We start from the raw sequence: 9927 nt of genomic DNA, 5'->3' as shown, positions 1-9927 counted from the left end.
TAAAACCTTTGATGTTTCACATTTGTGTCTTTAAAAGTGTAAAGATACTCTTAAGCCACAGGAAACCCATCAGAATGTGCTAGAAATCAGCAAAGGAAACACGTCTTGTTTTTCACAGTCTTTCTGTGTTTTCTCCTTTTCATTTTTCCCCCTCTAATTATGAGTGCTGTGTTGCTGTTGATTAACCTTGCCAGGATTTCTCCACGACAACGCATGAGTGTGTCCCATCTCCATCCCATCATCCATCTGTGAGTCTGCATCTCGCATTTCGTATCTGCATCTGCATGTGGGTGCCCCTACTTTAGTTAGTTCTTCTGCCAGCTCGTTCATTCTAATTGAGTTTATGAGCCCCTGACAGGAGGGGTTGGAACGAAAAACAAAAAAAAGACCAGTAAGTAGTTTCACTAGGCCTCAGGTTTTTGCAGTTCTCCTCTGGTCTTGTCGGTCACATTGATGCATGGCATTTTAATAGAAAGGCAGCAGGAAAATGAAGATTAACTTGTTACTGCAGGGGAGGATTTATGGGTGAGGCTGGAGTGCTGAAAAGGCAGGACTGAAAATTGGTTGACAGTGAAAACAGAACGCCGAAGGCTTAAGGCTCTCTGTTGAGTGCGAAAAGCTGTGGCGAAAACAAGGCCTTATAGTGAGCTTAGAGCAGGATTGCCTTCAACGTGGTTTGCCAACACTAAAGAAGAATACGAGAATATTGGAAGTTTGTACAAAAAAATGGATAACAGGATAAGGATATTTTTTTGTTCTATTTTCCTATCGATAGGTTGCAATTCTAGAGTATTTTACCAGTGCCTTACATTGGTGCTTTGACTTGACTAAGTAATAGTATAACTTACCAGGAAGGTAAAGACGTTCTCTCTCTGTGAAAAAGTGTTGGAATTTAAGTTACTATTTGTTATTAAATACCTCTTTTTATAGTTCTAACGGAAATTCTCATTTAATAGTACATCCTATTCATTTTACACATAAAACTCCCCCCATTTCAATTTCTGTTCACAAACTTTCTGCACAAGTCTGCCAACAGTCTTCAGAGTTTTGGTTCTTCAACAAAACCAATTTGATTACCATTTATATATAATGCGCCATAATGTAATATGATGTGTAAACAATAAGCCTGGCATTAGGATAAATCCTGTTTCCACTTTTCCACCAACACTCCCTCCCGCACCACAACCAAATCGAAGGCGAGGCAAACTTTGACTAAGCCGCAATACAAACTCAAGATGCCGGCCAGAGATGAAAATCAATTTCCACAACTAAAGTGAATTTAGCAAAAAGATGTCCGCAATACGATTCCAATACCGACAGCCAGAGACTTGTCGTTAGGAGTTGAGTTAGAAGGGAAATAGGAAAACACTTCTTCCTGTTCGGTTTCATTTTTCGTCTTATTTTTTTACTTGGTTCTCATATCCTTTTGTTGTATTGGGAAAAGTTTATCGCAGAGCAAAAATCTATTAAGAAAGTTTCGCCGCAACGCAGCAGTTTGGTTATGGTTTTTGTTTTCTTGGCTCGGCTAGAAAAGTGTAAAAGTTGCACTTGGCTTTATGAGTTAGTTGTGCTCTGGATTTGGGTTCGTTTCGTTTTCGGCGGGAGTAAGTGTCGACGATAGCCATGGCATCTTAAATCACTGGCAACTCGGCCAGAAGAAAGGATTCCATTCGGCCTAAAGTTCCTCGTGGTCCCTGTTTCGGCAAAGTTGCCAAATTAGTTTTGCATTGTGCATTGACATAATTTTCCCTGGAGAGCATGTTGTTCACAATTTGTTTTCATCATTTTCCCGCAAGGCATTCGCTGCGCGCTATTGAGTTTTAATTAAGAAAGTTGCCAGAGACAAAAGGCGGTTTGTAATTATAATTTCATTTCCACATTTCAAAGATCCCATTGGCTCTGCTGCTCGGCTCCTTCATCAATGCCAGACACATCAATTTTCGTTATTTGTTATTTGTTAGTGTCGCTTCTAATAGACCCCCAAAAGCAAACACACTCATCCGATGTCTGTGTGGTGTGCCCCTGAAAGTCTGTGAAAAGACTTTTGAGAAATTGTTTAATGCCCTCACAGCGTGGGTAAATATCTGCGCGAAAATCCGGGAAAATATAGGAGTGAAAAAAAGAGATGAAAAAAAAAAAACAAGGAGAGCGGAAAACTTTTGATATTGCATTGCTTTTATTTGGATTTCTTTAAAGTTTCGCTTGCCCTTTTTTATATCCTTTCGCTTCCTGTGCTGAAGCCTCTGCCGATGCGTGTAAACTTTGGCATTTGCGCAAAATTTAACAGACAAGCTTATTCGAAAGGAAGTGAAAACCTTGAACTGAGCTTGGGGTAAAGACAGTTCCACAAATTTTATTACATTTTTATATGTTCTGATAGCGGAAAATAACGACTCATCGGGTGAAATTTTTGCCAATCTTTGTAATTTTGTAAATAAAAGCGAGATTTATGTTTTTACTTTGGCAACAACATTTTTAATTGCCAAGTTATAAGATTTATTTAAAATAATACTGTCTATATGAGGAAACATTTCTTTCCGGAAATATTAATAAAGTTATTAATATATTTCGTTTCCTTATGGTAAAGACTATTTCAATTTTTTAGAGTTTAGTTAGGAATAGACTAAGATGTTTCCTTAAGCCATTTCCTTCGACTATTTGACACTTTGACAGTTAATGAGGGTTGGGCAGCTTATAAAATAATACAAAATAACATATATACTCTACAGTTGAATTTATATAAATAAATTACGAGGTGGGCATTAACGAAATGTGCCATCAAATTGCGACACTTGAGCGAAGAGGCCACCAAAAGTTGTTAGCCAAAGGAGCCGAACCAAACATCCAGCTTACCTTTTGAGGTTCCAAACTCAAACTACCGGTCATGTCTGGGGAAAAACAAGGACGAGAGTGGGAAAGTGGCAGGACATGTACGTGACTCCAAGTTGAGTGTTAAGCCGCAGGAATGGGCAGAGAGAGAGTACTGTGAAGTCAGCAGGATATCGGAATGGTGTTGACCAGTGTTGGCACCATAGTTATTTTGTAAATAAACCTGTAGGCAGACGAAGTTGAATAATTAGTGGAAAAAGTAAGTTAAAAGGAAATTATACAATGGCTTTAACAATTTGAAATTCACTCGTGAATTTATGCTTTATTCTAAAAGCTAAAGAACTAAGTATTCCATAAAATAACATATCGATTAATAATTCGTAATAATAGTATTTGTATTGTGGACTGTATTAGCCTTTAAAGAACACATTCCGAATTTCAAGAATTTAATAGTATTCACTTCTTAAGATTATGCAAATTTTAGCTTGTCCCTTTAAGTTTTTTCTTTAGCTATTTATCACCATCTTGTTATCACTATCCTTTGGCTTTTCCTCGCTCCTTTGAGTGGTCCTTTTCCATTTGTTTGTTCAGTGAGTAGCGTTCAGCTGATGATGGTTCCCGCCTGCTCTTGCTCCTGCTCCTGTTCCTGGGTGTTGAGCAGGGTCCTTAGCGATGAGATACAGGAATACAGGGCACGTCAGTCTGGTCAGAAATGTGTCTCAACTGGTAACAGGGCCCAGACAACACGACCGTAGCAAAAATGCGGGGGATAATGCGGTTGAGAGTTGTTTTTCGCAAAATGAAGATGAATGTTTTAATGCAAAGTTGAAATGCTGATGCCACAAAGCACCATGATAAGTGGGATTGGAGCAAAAGTTGCAAAGACCATGAATAAATTAAATTTATTTTCAGTTAAGAATATTAAAGAAATTTCATATGAATTTGTTAATAAAGTTTGTAAAGTATATAAATGGAAATATACAATTATTTAACGAATTGATTTATATTTATATTTAGAACATTACAAATAACTTCTAAATAGGAAACAATAAATATATAAAGCACCATAATATACTTTACACCAGTCTTAATAAATTTCTCACTAATTTTATGGCTCTGTCTGCACTAAATATAAAACTTTCCCAACTGGTTGACACTTTTTAATACCTCCCTGTGGCACTTCCACCCTCAGTCCTCCCCCTTTGGGACCCTTTAGATATATGTATTTTTTACTCTAGTCTCCCACGCACTCTAATTGCCTTTCCCTTTAGGTGTCATTGAGAGAACATAAATTAGTGACAAATTCATTGATATCGACACATATCGAATGTCGGGGCGTGTCTGGGGCAGGTCCTTTGATGACTAATGAAGCGCTGACAAATGAAACAAATGTCACAACAGCGCACTAAAATGGAATTGTTGCGCCCAACTTACAGTGACATAAAAATGCACTAAAAAAGAAGGGCAAATAGAAGCAGCAGATGGTGACGAAAGACAAACAACTTTTTGCTGCATTGATAATTGAATTCGGGGGTTTTTATTTAGTGCCCCTGCTCCCAGGCTCATAATTATATATTTAAAGCCGCAACCGCACAAAAAGATGCTGGTCTGTGGCCAATAATGTCATCATCATTACAAAACCCGAACCCGGACATGTATCCCCCTTATGGATGAGCGGCATTAGCCTCCTTCCGATAAAGTCAAAATAATAAAAATTAAAAAACAGACCGGAGCGTGTGCGCATGCGTGGACTCTGTGTCATTTTACAATCCCCATTTCCCATCGAAAGGTCAACTGATCCGAACGAAATTGAACCTTTTATAAGGGCGAGGGCGTCTCACTTTTGCCTGCCCATATGCTCATCTTTGTTTTTCGAAAACAATTTCCAGGGGAATAACTCATAAAGCAAACATGTGCCGGCAATGTGCGACCAAATGTTGAGACAGTACGAAAAACAAGAGGGAACAATAGGGGAGGACAGGAGTTGCCACAGACACGGGACAACTTGAGAACCTTTTTATTGGCGCGAGGTGATCCGATACAATCCCATCATATCTTATCGTGCACGCGATGCAATCAAAAATGAAAAGCAATTATATGCCATTGCCGCTTCTCGCCTCGTTTTATGGAATTTTAATGAGCGAAATTATGCCGAGAAAGCGCAAAAAAATATCGATCAAGTGGTCCGAAACAACAATCAAAAGCGAAAAAATCCGATGGGTGATGATGGAGACCAGTCCTTCCTCCTCCGTCAATATAAACACTTTTTGGTTAGATTTTTTTTGCAGCCGCTGTTTGTTGCCATCGCTCTAATAAAAATAACAAAACGCGCCATGAATATGAAATTTGCTGGAAATATTCAGCGAATGCATAGCCTCTAAATATGAATACACAAAATATGAAAAAGCAATTGCTGAAAAAATCGAAAGAAAATGAAAAGTTGATGGATTCCACAGGGCTCTGTTGGGAAAATTGTCGAGAGGCTAAAGTTTTGGGCTTTAAACCCAAAATAAATAAAAAGTCTAGACAGGGATTTAAAAACAGCTAAGCCTTGGGGAAAATTACGGGTGCAATAAAAAATGTGAATCTGGTTGATAAGTAAGGAGATAGAATATTTTTTTCCATTACTAATACTGTTTAAAGTTGGCTAAAAATAAAGGGAATTTAAATTAAATTTTGGGGATGCAAGTGACCTTTACTCTAACGCTTATTCATTAACTAAGCTAGTTCTTTTAGTTTATTACGTTTAACAATTAATTCCCCGAACTTGATTCACAAAACAATTTCACATACAATTTCAATTGAAAATCCGCAGAAATCAAGTTTAACCCTCATTTAGTTGGCAACTTTTAACGTAAATCTCGTGTAAGGGATCCTAACCACTGAGAATTTTCACTTTTCCGCTCACCTGGGCCACCTGTCAACAAAATCAGCATCACCATCATCATCATCATCATCTTCACTTTCCCAGGCCATCTACTCATTGGCTTTTTCTGCTAGTCGTTTTAAATCCGACTCTCCTGGTTAATTAATTAGCCTTCTTTTTGAATTTGAAATTTAAACTGGCCCTAACCTGGCTCTAGACCCAGAATTCCCCAGAATTTTCCCGCCCATTTTTGCCCTTTTTCTCAACTGTTTTCCCTACCCACTCTCCCTCCCCTCGCTGGTTGCTTAATTACAGAATTTGGTGGGACTGCCTAATCCGTGGCTTCCTTTGCTCCCCGTTAAATTGCATTCACCAAAAATGTCTGCAGAATTTTGCACCCCCTCTCGAGTGCTCTCTCTCACTCTCTATTCTCTATCCTGCTCTTTTGGGTAGGGGCTGTGTTCCGTTTCCGTTTCGTTACCATTTCGTTTCGCTTGAACATGATATTTCAGAGGTTCCCACTCAGAGTTCCGTTTGCTGGCTTCGCGTTCGGTGTGCTTTTCAACTTGAGCTCCGTGGTTCGAGAATTTAATTCCTATTGGAAACACGCGTAACGGTAACTTAAAGACGCGTGCGTGTGTGTGCGTACTCTCTCTCAGTGTGTGTGCAGTCCTTTCTGGTTGTGTGGGTGTGAGTGTATGTGTTTGTATGAGATGTAAACAACGCAGACTCTCTAAGACCAAAAAGGCAATTTTCGGGGGTTTTTTTTCTTAGGGTTTTCCTCGGTTTTTTTTTTTTGTGTTTCCACAAGACCGTGAGTTTTCTTGCATTTCCCACTTGACGTGTTCCCATTTCGCTGCTCTCCAATGTCTCACCCTTTTCTCCCCCTCTGTTTACTTGATCATATGGCGCGCATTTTGCGTGCTTCCTTCCTTCCCTCTGCTCAAGTTCTCTGTTTTTTCTTGATTATTTTTTTGTTTTCTTGTTTTTTTGCTAACTTCCTGTTGCGTCCTGTTCACTGCTCATGCTAAATTTACCGACTTCGGGGCGTTTATTGTGTGCATAACTGTAGGCTCCTTCGCCATAGAGCAGCAGTATATTTTGCTGGCAAATCATTTTCGTCGTCGTGTGCAGTCAAATGCAAATTGCATTTTATTTTCTCATTCATGCAAAATGAGTATTTATGACCGTTGCCGTGCATTTCTGCAGCACAACTCCATTGCCAGGGACTTGAATAATTCTACTTGACTTTAGTTTTGCGTTGGGTGTGTCGCGAAACTCTGAAGGAAGTGGGCGGGAAATTTCGAAAAATAAATGTGATTGGTTATGGCAGCTGCTGCATTTTAACTTAAAATATTACTCAGCATTTATATTGGTTGCATTTGATTGTATTTAATAATATATAACACCATTAACTCAGAATCAAATAAATTTAAACTGCAATGAATTTTTTACTTTTCTTACCGTACCTTGCTACAGGTGTATTTAAAATTGTAATGAATATATTGATTGATAAACAATTAGTATTTACGTATTCTGTACCCTTAGGAATCACAAAAACAATTTGAATTTTTGCTTTTTAATATTCATTTTCTTTTATTGTTACACTCCACTATAATATCTAATATTTTCCCAAACTTTCCTAGACTCCAAACTCTACTTTGTATAATTTTTCATGAAGTATTAAATAGCTCTTCTCATAATTTGAAACCAGTTTCTTTAATTACTTCAAACTTTGTTTGGTAAAAACCCTCAAAAAGTTTACCAAAAACACTACCCAGCAGCTCATCACTCAAGCATCACTTGACCAAAATTACACCCCTCTTCCACTCCAACATAAAAAAGGATAAAAAGCTTGCACGCAGAGTGTAACGGAAACTCGTGAAAGTACAGGATATTACACAAATACAGATAAAGAGCAACACTTATTTACTACACTTAAAACAAAGATAGATCAAATGCTCTATAAGACAAGATCTTAACTCCTTAAATACAAGGATTATAATTTGGATTATTTCAAAATTTCTTAAGATATTTTTTCTATTTATTACTTACTAATTTAAAACGTTCCAAAGTTTAATGTTTATCAAAAACAGAACCACAAATTCTATTGAATATTTATAACTTTGTACATACAAACCTTTCTTTAATTCCCTAAATTTATTACCAATTTTTTCCAAGTGCAGTAAAGGAGAGGAGCTGGTATAAATTGGCCTAGAGGTTGGCTATAAACGAAACGTAGGAAGTCAGGAAGTTGCAAGTTGCGGTTTCTGGGGGAGATGGAATCTGTAGGCTCACGTTTTTGGTCTGGGATGCAAAACATATGATTTTGGGTAGTTCTCTCTCGGGGAGAGAGTTTTCCCTTTTTCTCTCGCTCCTTGGGAGCAATTTCCTTTCTCTCTTTCCCGTGAATAGTGTTTGTTGAAGCTGGGAGAATTTTCCCTTCGCTCTGCCTTAGTTTTCCTCGCTCTCTGCTTGATTTTCCAACTGCCAAAACGCTTCGCTTCCCCTGTGAGATTCTCGAGCTCTCTGCGCCCACTCACTCTCGCTCAACAGGAGACGACTCTCACTCGCGCTGGCTTCACATGCTTTTTTTGGTGGTGGAAAATTCGGGCAGCTCTCCGGTTTTTGGGCTCAGCGGTTGTGAGGACTTTTCCAATATGCTCTGGGCTCATTGTGTCGATTGAGTTGCTCGTGGCAGGACGACGACGGCGGTGTCTGCAGACTCACAGTATCGGTTCGGTCCGCGCCAAAGGATATACAGGATATACAGACACCAACCGCCCAACACCCCCCTCGAATACATATAGGCGCAGTGAAAAATCCTATATGTGTGCGTGTCTCGCGTCGCGTGTTTGAGTGCATGTGCGTACGAGTGTGTGTTTGTGTGTGTGAAATGGGCACAGCGAAAATAATTTAAATAAATTCGGAAAAGTCCCCCCCAAGCAAGCTTATATTAATTCGATTCAACCATCAAAGCAAGAAATTTAGCAAGTTAATAGCAAAGCAAATACAACTTACGCCCCCACAAAGGTATAAATATATATATAAGAATATATATAAAAGATATATCTAAGTGTGCGTGACAGTGTCGAATGTGCAAAGAAACCGAAGAATAAAACAAAAATCTAACCGGGTTTTAAGTTTAACGCAAAGAACCCAGAGTAAGAGAGTACTATAAGTGTAGTAAATATACAGGCACTGGATGAAAATCAATAATTTGGATTAGTAGCTGAAGTTTACAACAAAAGGCGGAAGGAATTCGCAAGGAAAACACAAAGGAAATCTGAAAAGTAAGAGCATTCTTAAAAAAAGAAAATGTAATATCCATAAGAAGAATTGAGGTTGTGGTAGATATTTAATATAAATTCAAGTCAAATTTATACTTGCTTTCAAAAATACTAACTAAAATTGTTTAAAAATCATGGAAATCTAGGAAAATCTTATGGATGTGTTGAATATCTTTTATATACATTTGTTATTCATATTTTCAAAATTAAATTGACCCCATTTTTTATAGAATTTTTTAAACAATTTCACTTGATTTTGTTTCTATGCTCAAGTGTGTGTGTGTGTGTGTGGAGCATTTGAGGTTAACACACCTTAGACATATACACACACGCCGCACACACACACACACCTACATATACCGGGACATACGCTCACCCATACAGAGAGAAAGAGAGCAGAGCCCCAGCCCGAGAAGCCGCTGCTCCTGTGCGTATGCAGCAGTTTCTTTCTCTGTTTTTTGGGGAGCATGAAAAATCGATCGATTCCCATTTTCCCCCCCCCCTCACCGTCTGGAGCTACAATTATGTTCTGCCCCTTCCAACCCCCTCAGCATAAAATAGCGGCTGCTGCTTAACAGCAAAAATACGAATCGTAGTACTCCAACATAGTTTCCCTTTAGGAAAATTGCCATCAACTCTGCAAAGAGTTCGGCACTTCCCTGGGGGGTTGGTTTTTCCGCCCAACCAGAGAAAGAGAGAGAGAGAGAGAGGAAAACCTCTCCATGCTTTGCAGATTTTTTAGCAAAAGAGAGCTTGATGGAGAGAGAATGGAAAGTTTTCTATATATTTTCCTCTCTTGGATTGCCGCCATGTGGGCTGCACTTGTTCCTCGGCACTTTGCTTTGGCTGCGCCTTTCTTACCGGTTTCCTAGTCTCCGTTTTCATGTTTGCTTTGTCGCGATGGGTAGGAAAAAAAAGGATGGAACACAAGTAATGAAGGGT

The 9927-nt window shown here is 38.8% G+C and overlaps 1 protein-coding gene across 5 annotated transcripts in view; it reads left to right on the top strand.

Moving 5' to 3' along the window:
- The first annotated feature begins 6219 nt into the window (after window positions 1-6219).
- The window catches only part of CadN (neural cadherin), a 117057-nt gene continuing 113349 nt past the window's right edge, over window positions 6220-9927 (top strand). For all 5 annotated transcript variants that reach the window (XM_086834921.1, XM_086834919.1, XM_086834917.1 and 2 more), the window contains exon 1: window positions 6220-8988. The gene's annotated coding sequence lies outside the window, so the exon portion shown is untranslated. The remainder of the gene's footprint in view (window positions 8989-9927) is intronic.

The sequence above is a fragment of the Drosophila serrata genome, unplaced genomic scaffold (genome assembly GCF_035046125.1).
Source record: "Drosophila serrata isolate PLE 108 unplaced genomic scaffold, ASM3504612v1 contig_275, whole genome shotgun sequence".
NCBI lineage: Eukaryota > Metazoa > Arthropoda > Insecta > Diptera > Drosophilidae > Drosophila > Drosophila serrata.
The sequence above is the reverse complement of the archived record's forward strand: the minus strand, read 5'-3'. Positions and strand labels throughout refer to the sequence as shown.